The 18,983-nt window shown below is 37.5% G+C and overlaps 1 pseudogene; it reads left to right on the forward strand.

The window, feature by feature from the left end:
• Nucleotides 1-2,631: 2,631 nt before the first annotated feature.
• LOC133806802 (protein DETOXIFICATION 45, chloroplastic-like) lies at nucleotides 2,632-7,438 on the forward strand (annotated as a pseudogene).
• The last annotated feature ends 11,545 nt before the right edge of the window (nucleotides 7,439-18,983 follow it).

The following is an 18,983-nucleotide window of genomic DNA, read 5'->3' on the forward strand; positions in this document are numbered from 1 at the left end:
CCCAAGAACAACTCTGAAAGTAACGATTTTCAACTACAATATCACAAACTAAAGATGGTTCCACGAGTATCATAGAACAACAAAAAATTAAACCTTACTGTGTATCCTTGAATGCCCAAAATCACTTCAAAATGTTAACCAAAAATTCACTTCTGCAACAACCAATTTTTCACCACAAATAGCACGAAATTGAAGGAATACCACAGTAACAGTTTCTCATCGTGGCCCATATTCGATCGTTACATTCAGCATGTGAGTAGAAAAGGAAAAAAAAGTAATATAGAGTCTCAGACCTCAACTCAGTCAGAATTAAGGGAGGTGTAGAGTTTTGTGTTGTTTGAACTATGATGTTGGAGAAACCAAGCGGCGGGTCAAGTCGGAGTAGGGCCCGAGATTTCTGCGCTGGAGAAGATGGGATGGTTGTGATCTTGTTCTTATAGGGTTGTCGTCGGACTGAGTCGTGGTCGGAGAAGACAACCACGATGTGCTCTCTTGGGCTCGTGAGATGTGACGGGGACACTAGAGATGCTTGATTGGAGAGCTTCGGGACGGTGGTCGGCGTGGATGATGGTGGTCGGGCTGGTGCTTTGTGAAGGCATGGAGGTGGTTTGGTTCTTTGTGAAGAGAAGAAAATGACAAAGCCCTAAAACCATTTAGACCCGATTGAGTGTTGCAATGCTGAGATGTTGTGTCGCGATGCTACACTCTGTACGGTTAAACTTTGTCTATTATTTGTAGCATTGTGACACTAATTTTCGATGTCGTGATGCTCAACCCTAATTTAACGTTTCATACTCACAGAGTCGCGACACTAAGTTTTGGTGTCGCAATGCTCAGCACAAAGACTTGGGTTGCCTCCCAAGAAGTGATTTATTTAACCTCTTTAACTTGACGACTTTTGTTGAAGCAATTTTTCAGTAACAGGAGATTTAGAAATCCGACAATAATGATATTAGGCTTTTTGTAAACTAAATGTATAAAAAGTAGGAGAAAACAAGAATGCAAAATGCTCACACAATTTTACGTGGTTTAGTGGTTAAAATCCACCTAGTCTATGAGTCACTCTTATTAATCTGTTTAGGACTCTAGAGGAAATTATTTATGAAAATTTTAGAAGAGTTTTTTCATACAGAAAGTTGATCCCTTTAACTGCCTATTTCCCTTGTATTTATAGGAGATTCTCATGGATAGTTTTAGGTAACCGTACATTAATATGGTAATTGACCAATGTGGGTAACTTCCCCTTTACATAAATATATGATTGCTTATTAAATTTATATCTGTTATTATAACGCCCTCACTACACCAAATACCCATTTCCATAACACATGAATATAATAGAAATGAAAAAGTATTATGGTAAATGTTATATATGTAGCAAATGAAAAAGGCGGTAATATTTTGGGAGCCCGCCACTTATACATTTTTTTTTCAGAAAAAATCACACCAATTTCGGACTCACCATTTTCTTCATTGGCTAAGCAAAGTCCAAACTCTATCTTTGGTTTCATCATCCCTGCTTCAAATCTGAGCTCACATCTCCTCCATCCCTCAAATCTCAGCCTCCATCCCTCATATCTCCTCCATCTCTCTCTCGTCTTTCTCTTTCTCTCTGTCAGTAGGGTTCCATTCGTTGGGTTGGTTTACTCCTCTTCGGTCTTGGCAAGCCAGGTAAGGATATATAGTTGTAGGTGTTATTGATCTGGGTCATTGGTTTTTTATGCTAATCGAGCTTAATTTGGGAATAAATCTAATGGGGTTGTTTGATTTTCTGTTTCCCTCTCGTGTCTTTCTCTCTACCTCCGGCCTCCCCTGACCTCTGCTCTCACACTCTCTCTCCATATTTCTTGGCAACGGACAGTCCAGCAAGCCGAGAAGCAGAGGAAGCAGAGCACCCACCAACGGAGACTTCTCCAACAGGCTCTCGGCTCGCCCTCTCTGACTAGCAGCGGCGCAGGAAGGGACTCCTCCAACAGGTTCTGTCAGCTTTCTTCTTTCTTTGTATTCAACTTTTTCTTTGTTATTATCGAATTGATTGAAAGCTGAAATAGTTATTATTGAGAAGATTTAATGCTGAAATAGATAATATAGAATTCAGCAGTGGGTTTATACTTTATACTTTTGTGAGTAATTGATGTGGTTACTAGTTTATATATTGCTTAATATCTTGTTTCCACTTGAGAAGATTAATTTGGACATTTGGTTTCAAATCTTTTATTTTGCTCAGCTTTTCATTTTTAAAGCACACAAGTGTTTGGCAAAATGTGTCAGAGAATATTAAGAATATTTGATGTTTTGAACTTATTGTTTGTTTCACAAAATGTCTCAGAGAATTATAAGCATATTTTAAATGATTTTTTTGTTTGAATAGTAATAATATCTCAGAGAATATATATATATATATATGTCATGATCTTTGTAATCAATCTCATTTTTACACACTAGGAAAAACTAAGATCAGTTGGGTAGTTTACAATTGGATTTTTGCCACCCGAAATATACATTGGTTTGGTTGAACACTATAATATACATGTGTACCTATAAGATACAAAATAAACATATAAGAATCTGATCTCACTTGGCTAGTGGTTGCTCACTTTTTTGTTCTGTTACCAGAAAAAATATTTGGAGATGGAAGTAGTGTTTTCGAAAGTTTCAAACTTTGGATCCTTTTGGCTTTTATTGATTGTTGCTTTTACTAGTAGGCAGATGTTAGGCCATGTAGATATTGTTGGGGGCTGCTATTTGGTCAGAAGGCACAGACAATGTTTCAATCCATTGGTGACCCATAGTAGAAAGAATCGTTTCCCCGTGGTCAGTAATCAGAGGAGTTCAGATAGTGGCGCCAGTTCATCTGAGATAGATGAAAGATTGGTTTTTAAAGATGAGAGTTCTCTTGACGGTGGAGGCAATGGTGCTTCGTAAGACTACTACTTGATGTATTATATGTTTTTTTTTTTATGAAATTTTCAAGTCTTCTGCATTGTATACACATTTTCTTAACTCATCAATGGTTCTCGTCTCTTTATGATAGTGAATTAGCAGGAGTTCCTAGCGTTGTATTAAATTCTCCGGATGTCAAGCGTGAGATAGTGATGCTTTCTATACTTGCTATTGCGGGGCAAGCACTTGATCCTTTGGCACAGCTTATGGAGACTGCTTACATTGGTAGATTAGGTATGATTCATTGATTCGTTTAAGATTCTCACTACCTCTAGATTGCCTGAGATTTTGATTTCGTCTGACGGTTTTTCTTCTCCTCTATGGTTTTGGAATTTTGTTCTTAATTCTTTGTAGTAAAATTCTGAATGCTTTTAGTCTCAAGAGTGAATTTATAGATATCCTTAGGTCTACTCTAGGTGATATCTTGACTATTCCTTATGTTATGCATTTTCCTTTTTTCTTAGGCTCTCTGGAGTTGGGTTCAGCTGGTGTTTCTGTGAACATCTTTAACTACATTTCAAAGCTATTTAATATTCCTCTTCTCAGTGTTGCCACTTCTTTTGTTGTTGAAGACATTTCAAGAAGTGAAAATAATTCTTCTGCTTCAGGTAAATTTAATGCCCTTGTAATTTATTATTGTATAGAAAAGTATTGTTCCAAATTAAAGATTGAGATAGAAATGACTATCCTTCTATTTTTTGAACTGATTGCTGTGCAGAGACGCACTTTCTAAACAACAGTAGCAATGGTAGTAGACCTTTTGATGTAATAGCAGAAAGAAAACAATTACCATCTGTGTCCACAGATTTACTGCTAGCTGTTATGATTGGGACTTTTGAGGCTTAAGCCTTGTCTTTGGGATCTGGCTTGTTTCTAAATATCATGGGAACATCATCAGTAAGGCCCTAAACACTCAACATACTTGGCATATCGGCTAATAATCTGGTTTCTTTTATCTCTACATGAAGATATACGCATAAATGCATATTTGTTAGTATTATTAGGTACTCCATATACTTTTGGTTGCCGTAATATACTTGTATTTGGTTTAATTGGGTAATGTCATTCTTGTAATGGCGGGGATAATTTTTCTTGCTTTTTGGTAGGCATTTTTTAGTTTTCTTTTTTCAAGTATATAAATCTCAATTTAAGAATAGTGTAGTTCTAAAAATCAATTTCTTAACAGGATTCACCCATGTGGGCTCCTGCTCAGCGTTTTCTTTCACTAAGGGCTCTCGGTGCTCATGCTGTTGTAGTGTCTTTGGCTCTACAAGGAGTTTTTCGTGGGTTTAAGGATACAAAAACTCCTGTTTTATGTCTAGGCAAGTGTTATTGAAATTACTTGAAAGTGAGATATGTCACTATTATGTCTTCAATTTGTTGTCCTCGCGTTCCTTTCCATTTCTTCAAAGTCGAACCACTCTTCATGTCAGTTCATGTGGTGCTGTGTATGCAGGTATTGGGAATCTTTTAGCTGTGATTTTGTTTCCCATACTTATGTATTCTTTCCAAATGGGTGCAACTGGTGCAGCAATTTCCACAGTTGTGTCTCAGTACGTGTTCTTTGACTAGCTTTGTAAATTTTCTTTAGTTTTTGCTGTGATAATCCCTTGACATAAGATCTTGCTCGAATGTTCATATTTCAGATATGTTGTCACCTTCTTAATGCTATGGTTTCTAAATAAGAGAGCAATTCTACTGCCTCCAAAGATGGGATCATTACAATTTGGAGGATACATAAAATCTGGTAAATTTGGTTTTGTTTTTCATTTTTTTCTTAAAATATTAAAAAATAAAAATAATCCTTATGTTATTGAACTTCCCTCTTTTGTATGAAGATGCTTTCTTGTCTTACAATTTGACTGAAGCATAACCAGTCAGTTGATATATAGTATGTTCTGTTTTTTAGTGTACTTTTCTTTAGCAAAAATATTACATGTTTCTTTGTTTTAAACATGTTGACCTTTTACTTTGCCTGTTATAACTAAGGTGTTATATTTTTATTTGATTCTTTCATATATTTTGGGATATTATAGGTGGTTTTCTTCTTGGAAGAACTCTTGCTATTCTAACAACCATGACTTTGGGGACATCAATGGCTGCTCGTCAAGGCCCGGTTGCAATGGCTGCTCATCAGATATGCATACAAGTATGGTTGGCTATTTCGCTTCTGGTTGATGCCCTGGGTGCATCTGCACAGGTATTATCTCTTTCTTTGATTTATATTGCTTGCTATAATGTTTTGATCCTACTAATGTTGCCCTTGTTTTGGACCACTAGTTTTGGCAAAGTTCTGCTTATTATTATTGTTTTTTTTTCTCATACTAGTAAATAATAGAGGGATACTTTAGTTTTAAATCTGTTGAAAGTTCTCTCTGCATAGTTAGCGTCTGCACATGATTTGTCTCTATTGATTTATGAGTTGTTTACTTGTAGGCTTTGACTGCAAGTTATATGTCTAAAGGTGACTATAAGATAGCGAACGAAATTGCTCACTATGTGCTGAAGGTAAGGTCTTTTTTTATGTGTTAATTATTTATCGAGTTTTCTTGTACCTAAAGATTTTTGAATGTCCTACCCATTGAGTTTTTATGGTATATTATTTTTCATCTCAAAATAATTTGTTGCATTAATATCTCTTTGGATATTATATCTTGGATATATGTATTTATTGATTCTTATATATTTTTTCAGTGTCTATGAACTAATATGTTTTCATTGTGATATGGTAATAAAAGTAATCTTATGTGCTCTACTACGTTATTAAAGATGTGGAATTGAATACATCAAATGTTAGATTTTATGGATTAATTAGAACTAATATGAGATTTATTTTATTTTAAACTTTTTATGTTACTTTTTTTGCTTGAATTAATAGGATTATTGTTTATTTGGTCTCTACATATACGCCTATGACTAAGGCAAATATGTTGATTCAACCAGATGTAATGAAAAGGGAGGCGTTGCTTTCATTTTTTGTGGAGTATCTTGAGAGATACTACTTTCTTATATGCTTTGCTGTCTACATTCATTCAGAGAAATCAGCCCTTCAATCTAAATCTGTTGGTAATAGCAGTTTTGCTGACTGGATGAGAGCGAGACCAGAACTCTATAGCATTCTTCGCAGGTATTAACAAGTGCTTATCATATCTAGTTAAATAAATTTGAAAAAATTGATAATATGGCAAACATTGAATGTGATCCCAAATGGTTTGGTTGATTATTGTTTTTTCTTTTACATCTATGATTGATCCCAACTGACTGTTTTGAGTCATCAGACTCATCACCATAGAGAAATTCTGAGCAATGTGTATTATTTGTTAAAAAATTCCAATAATGTTGAGGTATATGACTAATGTTGAGGTTAGATAAGCCAAGGGTTCTTAGGATTTAAGGTGATTCTTTTCTACAGGCATTTGATGCTAAGTTGAGACTCAAAATAATGTTATAAATTTGCATTTCTAGAACAACTTTTACACATTGCAATCTTTCGACTTGAAAAGTGGATTGTATCTAATTTTGAGAAAGGGGAACATGAAGGAGAAAATGTATATGAGGATTATTTAGTGGATTTCCATATGTGATGTTGCCTTTTTTTTTTCCTCTCCCAATTCATTTCTGTGAGCACTACAAGTATATCACCTTCTATTGTGTTTTTTTATTGATTAACTTACTAATTTTCAAAACATACTTGTGATTGTTGTACATATCTAAATGCTTTTGATCTTTTATGAAATCTGTCAAAAAATTTCAAGTTTTTATTATTCTATTAAGATTTTTCTTAGCATATCTGATAATTTAATTTGGGACTTTTTCCATGCAGGCGTATGGTTTTGAAAATTAGTTCAAAATTTGAATTAAGACGATTTTGTCGCACTAGTGGTGCTGTTGCTATGGTAAGTTAGCTAGCATTTAATAGTACTAATTTTTTTTGAATTTTTTCCCAAATTCTCTAACAATATTCTTATTTGTGTTACAGTTAAAGCTTAGCAAGCCAAACCCAGATGACCTGGGACATGTTGATTCAGTTTCAGTAGAAGAAATTGGTGGTGCTAGGGTACATAAATATTTTGTGGATCAGGAAACGATAGCAATTGCAATATAAGTATCTGGGTGTGACTCGAACTTTAGACTTTGTGTGAGCAAACCAAAGGATGATTGTTTAAGCTACCACCCTTGGGTATTTTGTTCCTGTAGTTTTTATTATTTATTTTTTCTTTTAATCTCATTAACATTTCCCATAATGTAAATATAGGTCACTGTTGTGAAGAATGAAGAAGGTGGGAACTCCGTAACCACTGTTTTATTGCGAGGAAGCACAGATAGCATTTTAGATGACATTGAAAGAGCAGTTGATGATGGAGTAAATACTTACAAGGTAATTTGGACTAGTTTTTCTTTGTGTATCGATCTTTATTTAGAAGCAACATTTGTCTTTGTATGGTTTAGATTAATAAGACAGATTATATTCATTCCTATTGCTCTTTGTAATTAGTTGGTCAATCCACATTTTCCCATTAGTGCCACCTAGAATTGAAACCATGTCACTGATATTACTTTTTACTACTCAATTTCTCTAGCAGTAGTAATTTCTCTATCAAACTAGGATTTAAGAAATACTGTGGGACTAAAAAATAATATAAACCCTTGTTTTAATAAGGAGTTACATTTTGCAATGCTCTAGCTTTAAACTTGTTTATAGTGGATGTATTAGTGGCCAGAGAAGTGTTCTTCAGAAGAAACTATAATTAGTGAGAATCACAATAGGCAATAGTCACAACTAGCCATTTATTGGTCTCTTTCTGGGCTACTTTTAATGTGATTGATCAAGATAATACAAATGACGATGGATTGGTAGGACTGTAGATATCGGAATAATTTGGTACTTTTAATTTGATATTATTGTTTTCCATGTGAGAAAGCAAAGAAACACACATGGTAATCAATCACGAGAATACGTAGTGTGTACTTTGTAGTTTTTTCCTTCTTAAACTTTTGAAGTTCTTGTACTTGCTTCTTCTGCTTTTTGATACTTTTGTACTTGTTTATAAGAGATAAATGGAAAAGAAAAGAAAGTAAAAGTTAACGTTTTGATATATTTAATATGCTAATTTAAACTTATCTCATACCGAAAAGGTGGACCAAATATATTCAGTAGTAGTGGTCCAGACTAATGTCACTACTAACATCATCATTATAACAATTTGAAATCCACATTAACAAAACTAGCTAAGACAAGACAATTTGAATTAAAAATGCCACAATCTTGACAAATTTCAGCTTCAAATTCAACAATTTCATAGAGATACTCAATTTCTACAAGGCATGCATGCATTAATATAACGTTGTAGAGGAACATGCATTAATGTGTGTATATATTTTATCCCCAAATTTTAAGATCGAATTAGATAAATTTTGGATTTCAAAGGCTGTTTTAATATCTATTGACAAATTTTAATTTTGTATTAATCTTTTAGATATTGATTATATTCTTTAGGTTGTGGATCGAATTGGCAAGGAGCATTGCAAAGTTAATTTGCAAGAGGTACGGAATTTGTTCTTTTAACTCTTATTATTAATATCTTAAAAATGTTAGAGGAGTTTGAATATCTTAAATATTAACCCATAGAGAAGTAGGTTCTAAGATTAAAATTGTGTGCCGCGGTGATAACGGAAGGTTGAAAACTTGTGTGTATTAGAGAAGTAGGTTCTGGACAATTTGTTTGTGTGCTGCGGTGATATAAGGAAGAAAACTTATTGTGTGTTGTTTGAATTTTTTAACTTGGTATTGATAGATGGTTAGGTAAGCTTTTATATGTATAGATTAGATTTTTCATTTAGTCATATTGTTTTCATTATTTCCATATGTATATATTAGATTTAATTGCCATAACCCAAGCTAAAATCTTGTCTTTGATCCAAACCCAAATAGTTAGTGGCTACCATTTTAGAATCTAATTTTTAAATTAAAAACAACACTAGAATCTCTTGAGTAGATATTGTAGAGTACTTGTGTTAGAAGTTGTCTGGGCTGTTAGGTTGGGAAGATATTGTAGATAGAGAGTGAGATTTACTTAGAGAAGAATTTGGCAATCTTTGGGAAAGAGGAGCCTTTCAATCTAACTCAACCTTGTAATGTTTAGGGTTTTGGTCTATACCAACACTGGATATTAATTAATAATGAGGAATTTCAGTAGTTCTCTCTAGTTTTTGGTTCCTCAAAAATTACTATAAGGTTTTTAAACAAAGGAAAATCTATCTAAAATAAGTGAAACTCACTCTGCCTTACTGATTTCAACAGAAATCTCCATAAGAAAATGCAAACAAGCTTTTCAAGCCACAAAAACAAAAGTAATTTACACATTCAGACATTGTACACAATATTTTACTATTTATAATCTTTAATATTGATCTCAAAATGAATCCTTCTCTAATTCTTTAGTGCAGCTGAAGGAGAGCATTAACTAAACTATTTATATAGTTTTTAGTTAAAAGAAACTGAATACAGAACTAAGACTTAGAGCAAGATTCATTATGAGATCAATACTACAAAACTTTAATAATAAGAAGACAAAAATCATCAGCAATCCCTTACAATCGTGTATAGACAGAGAATATAATATAAAATCTGACTCAAAATTACAAATCTATGAAACAAGTATTAGATAGTGTACCCCACGGAACCCCTTTGCTAGCTTGAAAATCTTACCCTTGTTCATTGTTGAAACTTCCTTTTACTATAGAATCAAACACACAAGCACTTCCTACAAATTAAAATCAGTCAAAAATTCTGAAGTTCCTTAAGTAAGAACTTTGAGGCAGTTTCGCAATAGACTGCCAAACCAAACCAAAATGTATTCCTAAAAATCAGCATTCATGCTCATTCCATAAGAAACAGGGGCTGATATGATTAGTATAACAGAAAATAGAAAGCCATAATTTAAAAGAAAACCAAGAAATGAAATGCTTTTATTTATTCAAGAGAGTAATTAGCTCGTAGAGGGAAAACTGCCAAGACTAGAGGGAAAAAAAACTGGTAAGAATATGATGGTATGGTGGAATAAAATTACAATTAAAAAGTGTAATTTCTTCAATTAATTATAACCCAAATCTGAAAGTACCTAGCCATATGATGGTATGGTGTATTCTGATTATCTATATAGCCTATAAGTAGGTCCAAACAAAGTGAGTACAATAGATTGAATTTATAATGTATACTAATAGAAAATGGTCACACTAACAAACAGATGGCTATGTATGCTTCTTAAATTGGCCCTGAATTGTGAGATATATGACACTTGTTTTGTTAAAAATGATGTTAAAAATGATGTTTAAATGCATGCTCATTTGGTAATGTTTTGTTGAAAACAATATATCTTTGAAATTTTTTGTATTTAAAAGCAGTCAAATATTTGGTAATGTTTAGGGTCAGGGAACGTTTATCTTTTTCTAAAGATTACTTCTTATTCATTGAAAGGAAAATAATTTCAACAACAAGTTTCTGGGTCAGCCATTTCTTTTTATTTGAAACAAGTAAATAATAATATGCTAAAATTAGTACATATGTAAGAAAATAGGTTCACCATAATCCAAGTAAAACTTTACCCACCATTTATATTCTTGCTCATAAAAATAAAAAATAGGAAGAGAAATCAGAGATCATAAATGGAATATTATACAAAGACAAAAATCTAAGTCTGGCCATTGATGATACTGAAAGGTTAAATATTTTTGTTTATAAAAGAAAAGATGGTGATGAGGTTGACATTCTCATCCTTCATGTGATCTATTCTATCATACAAAAATTACGATCCAAAGTTATTTAATGGATTAGAACTTGATGGATGGATATTGTTGGTGCGTTGTGACTAGGGTTTCTGCGAGGCTCGGACTAGGAGACTGTGCTTAGGACATCGGTGCTTGGAAAGCTCGGGACACAGGTAAGAAAACTACTGTTCTCATAGAGCTTGTGTTGCAGGGCACGACCCTAATTGATTTTGTTGTAGGGTGTAGCCCTTTGATTAAGTTTAAATGTGTTTGAGAACATGCTTAACTATGCTATGTGTGCATATATGTGAATGAACGACAAGAGCCGAGAACGGCGAAGGATGGAAACGGCGAAGGCCAAGAGCGGCAAGGCCGAGAATGGCAAGGGGCCAGGAGCAGCATTTACCACGTGGAGTGCAAGTTGCCAGGGGAAGACCCTAAAGGGTACCTGGGATATCCTTATGGTGTAGACCGCTAACCTAGGGCCTGGTAAGCACCTGGGACGGCATGGCCGTATGTGTTTAGCCTGATGATGGCATGTTTATATGTTCAGTGTTTAATATACATATGTTATCTACTTGTGAGGGTTTTCTAGCTGGGCTTCGGCTCATGGGTGCTCTATGGTGCAAGTAAGGGCAAGGGGAAAGTCGACCAACCATGAGTACGGAGAGCGTGAAGCGCAGCGTACATGTTTGGCCTACCTGGCTGCCACGACCAGGGGTATTTTTTAGAGATGATTGTACTAAACCTGAATTTTGTCGTTTAGCCAACTCTGATTATATTTTAGAGTTGTAAATATTTTTAAACAGTATTTTGGGATCGCAAAGGTTAAACGCTTTGTAATTTTCAGTAAATGGTTATTTTCAAAGTTTATGACTCTGATTATGGTTTAATTACACTATTCTCTTAAAGCCTTGATTAGCGAGTCAATTGCACATTTAAAACTCACTTAGTAACGACTCTAAGGAAGTAGGGCGTTACAACTTGGTATCAAAGCGAGCCAAGGTTTATGGTTTCTAGTGAATGACCGAACATGTATGCTCGCTGTCAGTGACAAGCTCGACTCAAGGTTGGTTGGTAATGATTGATTTATGTGCTTGAATATGAGCTTGAATGCCCTGTTTTCTTGCTTATTTCATATGGAGCATGATGAATGATTTAACATATGCATGATGCCAGTGCATGGCTCGTTGTGTGTTATATGCTATCTATATATTATGTGGATTGTTGTTTGTGGTTGACTGATGTGATTGGGAGGTGGTTTTGGATGTTGTTATCATGCCTGATGAGCGGCGTCGTTGATTGCAGGCATATTTGTTGAGATGCCTCGACAATCATCTAGACTCCATGATAGTAGGGTTGAGGATGACAACCAGGGTCAGGACCCTCCACTTGCCCCACAGAATTGGCAACAGATGTTTGCCGAAATGGAAGCAAGATTGCAACGAACTGAGGAGGAACTTTGACAGTTGAGACAGCAGGCTCCTCCACAGGTCACTGGGTTGCCAGTTCAGCAGGTTGTGGCACCAGTGCCGGTTCAATCTGTTGTGGAAAACAGGTGGGAACCTTTATATGAGAGATTCAGAAAGCAGCATCCTCCCACCTGTGAGGGTGGACCAGACCCACTGCGGGCAGAGCAATGGATGAACATGATTTCCTCTATTCTAGATTTTATGAGGGTTGAGGGGAACGAGAGGGTAGCTTGTGCAAGCTACATGTTTAGAGAGGATGCCCACATCTGGTGAGAGTGGTTGTTCAGAGGAGGAATGTGACAGCTATGACCTACGAAGAGTCAGGAACATTTTCAATGAGAAGTATTACAGTGTTGCAGTCAGAGCTGCGAAGGTTGACGAGTTTATCAACCTAACTCAGAATCAGTTGACCGTGACAGAGTATGCTCTGAAATTTGACCGATTGGTGAAGTTTGCGCTAGATTTAGTGCCGACAGATGTGGCAAGAAGAGACAGATTTGTATGGGGATTGAACGTTATGATCTCCAGTGATGTGAAGAGCACTTTAGACCCAGAGACTACTACCTATGCTCAGGTTGTAGACAGGGCCCTTACCGCTAAGGGGGCTGAGGACCAGATTTGGAGAGAAAGCATTGTTAGGCGCGATGCCAGGAGGATGGTGCTTTTTTTTATTGGATCCAGTCAAGGTAGTGGTTCCAATGAACAGAAGAGGAAGGCCTCATATTTCTTTGTTCCTCCCAGCTCGGATAGGAGGGCACAGGATCCTTCTAGTGGCCGTCAGGGTGGAAGTGACAACTAGAGGAGTTTTCCAGTGTGTCCCCGGTGCAGACGACGACATCAGGGTGAGTGCAGGATTAGGGCCTGCTTTGTCCGTGGGAGTGCCAATCATCTAAAGAAGGACTGCCCACAAGTCAGGAAGGAGGAGCCGAAGCAGAGCGACAGTCTCGCTCGTACTAGGGTGTTTACTTTGACTCAGACTGAGGCGGAGGCTAGCCCCTCTGTTGTGACAGGTCAGATTTCTAGTGCTGGTTCTTCTTATACATCACTGATTGATTTGGGAGCTACTCATTAATTTGTATCTTCTAAAGTGATATATCAGCTGTGTAGATCTAGTGCTCTGTATGCTAGGGGTTTTCAGACTTTGTTGCCGACTGGGGAACTGGAACTCTCTAGGAGACGGGTTAGAGCTTTACCAGTAGAGACAGATGGTAGGGAGTTGTCTGTTGATCTTATTGAGATAGTGATGGATGACTTTGATATGATCCTAGGGATGGATTGGCTATCGACGTAGGGGGTGACGATTGAATGCAAGCGCAGGATGGTGACTTTTGAACTAGAAGGGGAGGTACCCTTTGTATTTGTTGGGACAGTTAGTGGACCGTGAGTACCTATGATTTCAGCACTGAAGGCTAGAGACCTGATGCAGGGAGGTTGCATAGGATTCTTAGCGTATGTTGTGGATACCTCTAGGGTTGTGTCGGTTGGACTGGGGGAGAACAGATTAGTATGTGAGTTTCCAGATTTATTTCCTGCAGATCTACCAGGGCTGCCGCCGTAGCGGGAGATTGATTTTGTTATAGAGGTTGTACCAGGGGGGAAGCCAGTATCTAGGACTCCTTACACTTTTTGTTATAGCTCACATCTAGGACACCTTACACTTTTTGTTATAGAGTTGGTACATGTTTGACCTACCTGGCTGCCACGGCCAGGGGTATTTTTGGGAGATGATTGTACTAAACCTGAATTTTGTCATTTAGCCGACTCTGATTATATTTTCGAGTTGTAAATATTTTTAAACTGTATTTTGGGATCCCAAAGGTTAAACGCTTTGAAATATTCAGTAAATGGTTATTTTCAAAGTTTATGACTCTGATTATGGCTTAATTACAATATTGTCTTAAAACCTCGATTAGCGAGTTAATTGCACATTTAAAATGCACGTAGTAATAGATCTAAGGAAGTAGGGCGTTACAACTTGGTATCAAAGCGAGCCAAGGTTTATGGTTTCTAGTGAATGACCGAACATGTACACTCGCTGTCAGTGACAAGCTCGACTCAAGGTTGGTTGGTAATGATTGATTTATGTGCTTGAATATGAGCTTGAATGCCCTGTTTGCTTGCTTATTTCACATGGAGCATGATGAACGATTTAACATATGCATGATGCCAGTGCATGGCCTGTTGTGTGTTATATGCTATCTATATATTATGTGGATTGTTGTTTGTGGTTGACTGATGTGATTGGGAGGTGGTTTTGGATGTTGTTATCATGCCTGATGAGCGGCGTCGTTGATTGCAGGCATATTTGTTGAGATTCCTCGACAATCATCTAGACTCCATGATAGTAGGGTCGAGGATGAAAACCAGGGTCAGGACCTTCCACGTGCCCCACTGAATTGGCAACAAATGTTTGCCGAAATGGAAGCAAGATTGCAACGAACAGAGGAGGAACTTTGATAGTTGAGACAGCAGGATCCTCCACAGGTCACTGGGTTGCCAGTTCAGTAGGTTGTGGTGCGAGTGCCGGTTTAATCTGTTGTGAAAAACAGGTGGGAACCTTTATATGAGAGATTCAGAAAGTAGCATCCTCCCACCTGTGAGGGTGGACCAGACCCACTGCGGGCAGAGCAATGGATGAACATGATTTCATCTATTCTTGATTTTATGAGGGTTGAGGGGAACGAGAGGGTAGCTTGTGCAAGCTACATGTTCAGAGAGGATGCCCGCATCTGGTGGGATGTGGTAGTTCAGAGGAGGAATGTGACAGCTATGACCTACAAAAAGTTCAGGAACATTTTCAATGAGAAGTATTACCGTGTTGCAGTCCGAGCTTCGAAGGTTGACGAGTTTATCAACCTGACTCAGAACCGGTTGACCGTGACAGAGCTCTGAAATTTGACCGATTGGCGAAGTTTGCGCTAGATTTAGTGCCGACAGATGTGGCAAGAAGAGACAAATTTGTATGGGGATTGAACGTTATGATCGCCGGTGATGTGAAGATCACTTTAGACCCAGAGACTACTACCTATGCTCAGGTTGTAGACAGGGCCCTTACCGCTAAGGGGGCTGAGGACCAGATTTGGAGAGAGAGCGTTGTTAGGCGCGATGCCAGGAGGATGGTGCCTTCTTTTATTGGATCCAGTCAGGGTAGTGGCTCCAGTGAATAGAAGAGAAAGGCCTCAGATTTCTTTGTTCCTCCTAGTTCGGATAGGAGGGCACGGGGTACTTCTAGTGGCCGTCAGGGTGGAAGTGACAAGTAGAGGAGTTTTCCAGTGTGTCCCCGGTGCAGACGATGACATCAGGGTGAGTGCAAGATTAGGGCCTGCTTTGTCCGTGGGAGTGCCAATCATCTGAAGAAGGACTGCCCACAAATCAGTTAGGAGGAGCCAAAGCAGAGCGACATTCTCGCTCCTACTAGGGTGTTTACTTTGACTCAGACTGAGGCGGAGGCTAGCCCCTCGGTTGTGACAGGTCAGATTTCTTGTGCTGGTTCTTCTTATACTTCACTGATTGATTTGGGAGCTACTCATTCATTTGTATCTGCTAGAGTGATATATCAGCTGTGTAGACCCAGTGCTCTATATGCTAGGGGTTTTCAGACTATGTTGCCGACTGGGGAACTGGAACTCTCTAGGAGACGGGTTAGAGCTTTACCAGTAGAGACAGATGGTAGGGAGTTGTCTATTGATCTTATTGAGCTAGTGATGGATGACTTCGATATGATCCTAGGGATGGATTGGCTATCGAAGTTAGGGGTGACGATTGAATGCAAGCACAGGATGGTGACTTTTGAACTAGAAGGGGAGGTACCCTTTGTATTTGTGGGGACAGTTAGTGGACCGTGAGTACCTATGATTTTAGCACTGAAGGCTAGAGACCTGATGCAGGGAGGTTGCATAGGATTCCTAGCGAATGTTGTGGATACCTCTAGGGTTGTGTCAGTTGGACTAGGGGAGACTAGATTAGTATGTGAGTTTCCAGATTTATTTCTAGCAGATCTACCAGGGCTGTCGCCGCAGCGGGAGATTGATTTTGTTATAGAGGTTGTACCAGGGGTAGAGCCAGTATCTAGGACACCTTACACTTTTTGTTATAGTGTTGGTACATGTTTGGCCTGCCTGGCTGCCACGGCCAGGGGTATTTTTGGGAGATGATTGTACTAAACCTGAATTTTGTCGTTTAGCCGACTTTGATTATATTTTTGAGTTGTAAATATTTTTAAATAGTATTTTGGGATCCCAAAGGTTAAACGCTTTGTAATTTTCAGTAAATGGTTATTTTCAAAGTTTATGACTCTGATTATGGTTTAATTACACTATTGTCTTAAAACCTCGATTAGCAAGTTAATTGCACGTTTAAAACTCACTTATTAATGGCTCTAAGGAAGTAGGGCTTTACAATAATCCATCGAATGAGACGAGGCTTTTCATTGGCATTAGAAATTAAGTATTTGATGGCAGAATGATCCGTGTGCACTATGACTTTTCGTCCAAAGCAAACACCACATCTAAAAACTCTTTCTCTGTAGTGGTGTAGTTAATTTAAGTATCATTCAACATCTTGCTAGCATAATAAATAGTATGGAAAACCTTATATCTTTGTTGGCCAAGTAATGCTCCAACTACAAAATCACTGGCATCACACATGAGCTTGAAGGGGTCATCCCAATTAGGTGCTACAATAATTGGTGTTGAAATAAGATTCTTCTTCAAAATCGGAAATGCTTCCAAACAAGAATCATCAAATGAGAATGGGGTATCTTATTCAAGCAAGTTGCATAAAGCCTTAGAGAATTTTGAAAAACCTTTTATAAACTTGTGGTAAAACCTAGCATGGCCAAGAAAGCTCTTTATTCCCTTAATAGACACTGGTGGTGGAAGCTTCTCAATTGTTTCGATCTTTGCTCTATCCACCTCCATTCCTTTTGATGACACTCTATGGCCAAGAAAAATTCCCTCTTGAACCTTGAAGTGACATTTCTCCAAATTGAGCACCAAATTAGTCTCCTCACACCTTTTCAACACAAAAGCCAAATTCTCTAGACATGAATCAAAAGAGATTGAAAAATAATCCACGAATATCTTTAAAAACTTGTCAAGCCATCATACATCTCCAAAAGGTCATAGGAGCATTGCAAAGCACGAAAGGGATTGTTCGAATATCAAATGTCCCATAGGGACAAGTGAATGTAGTTTTCTCTTGATCTTTTGGAGCTATGGCAATCTGATTACAGCCTGAATACCCATCCAAGAAACAGTAATCGAATGGCATGTAATCTGTCAACCATCTGATCAATAAAAAGTAATGGAAAGTGATATTTTCTAGTACCTTTGTTGAGCTTGCAGTTGTCCATACATACTCTCCACCCCATAACAGTTCAAGTAGGAATAAGTTCATTCTTGTCATTAGTCACCACAATCATTCCTCCTATCTTTGGAACACATTGAACATGACTCACCCATGGACTGTTAGAAATTGGGTAAATAATCCCATTGTCTAACCATTTAATTATCTCCTTTTTCACAATCTCTTTCATGATAGGATTTAGTCTATGTTGATGCCCAATAGAAGGCTTGCAATTTTCTTCTAATAGAATCTTGTGCATACAAAAATATGTACTAATCCCATTGATATCTGCAATGGTCCACCCTCTCTCAACATGCTCAAAAACTTCTCCTCCCGATTTTGATCCAAAGCAGCAGAAATAATAACACATAGTGTAGAAGAAGAACCCAAGAAAGCATACCAAAATTGTGTAGGAAGAGGTTTAAGCTCCAATTTAGGTGGTTCTTCAATAGATGGCTTAATGCGACCCTTTTCATTCATACCTTGATCAAGAGCATCCCACAAACCTTTTGGTTTAATTATGTAGGGCATCACATTCAATTGGTTCACACACTATAAAACACCCTCTTGTTCCACCAAAAAACCATTGACAATACAATCTCCAAGAGAATCTTCAACACAATGAGTAGCAAACACACCCCGCGCACAATCACCAATTACATTAATTCTATGACATTCATCAGCTGCAGTTGGGCATTTTGTTGCATGAAAAGCATAAAAGGTCACCTCTTGGTCTTGTACTCGCATAGTTAGCTCTCTTTTTTTCATTTCAATAAGAGTTTGACCCATCGCTAAGAATAGCCACCCAAGAATGATTGACATTTCTCTATCCTCCTCCATATCGAGTACAATAAAATCTGCAGGAAATATGAACTTCTCCACCTTAACCAAAATGTCTTCCACTATGCCCTTTCGATAAGTCGATGAACTATCCACTAACTGTAATGTGATAGAAGTAGGTTTTGCTTCCCCCAAACCAAACTTTTGATAGATAGAAAGTGGTATAAGATTTATAGTAGCCCCCAAGTCACAAAGAGCTCTCCAAAAGAACTGAGTACCAATGGTGCAAGGAATAGTGAAACTACCTGGGTCCTTGAGCTTTGGTGGAAGTTTCTTTTGTAAGATTGCACCACACTCTTCTGTTAAAACAGTTGTCTCAAAATCTCTCAACTTTCTCTTCGTAGACAATATATCCTTCATAAATTTGACATAGCTAGGCATTTTCTCTAATGCCTCAACGAAAGGAATATTGATGTGGAGCTTGTTGAACACCTCTAGAAATTTGGAGAATTGCTTGTCAAGTTTCTTCTTTTGTAGACGTTGAGGGAATCGTGGAGGTGGATTGTACAAGCTTTTCTCTTCTAGATTCATCACTATTTTTGGCAGTGACTTTTCTTTTTCAGCTTCTATCTCAGTCTCCACAGCTTTAGGTTTTTTCACTTCACTAGACAACCA

Source organism: Humulus lupulus, chromosome X, assembly GCF_963169125.1.
Source record: "Humulus lupulus chromosome X, drHumLupu1.1, whole genome shotgun sequence".
NCBI classification, from domain to species: domain Eukaryota; kingdom Viridiplantae; phylum Streptophyta; class Magnoliopsida; order Rosales; family Cannabaceae; genus Humulus; species Humulus lupulus.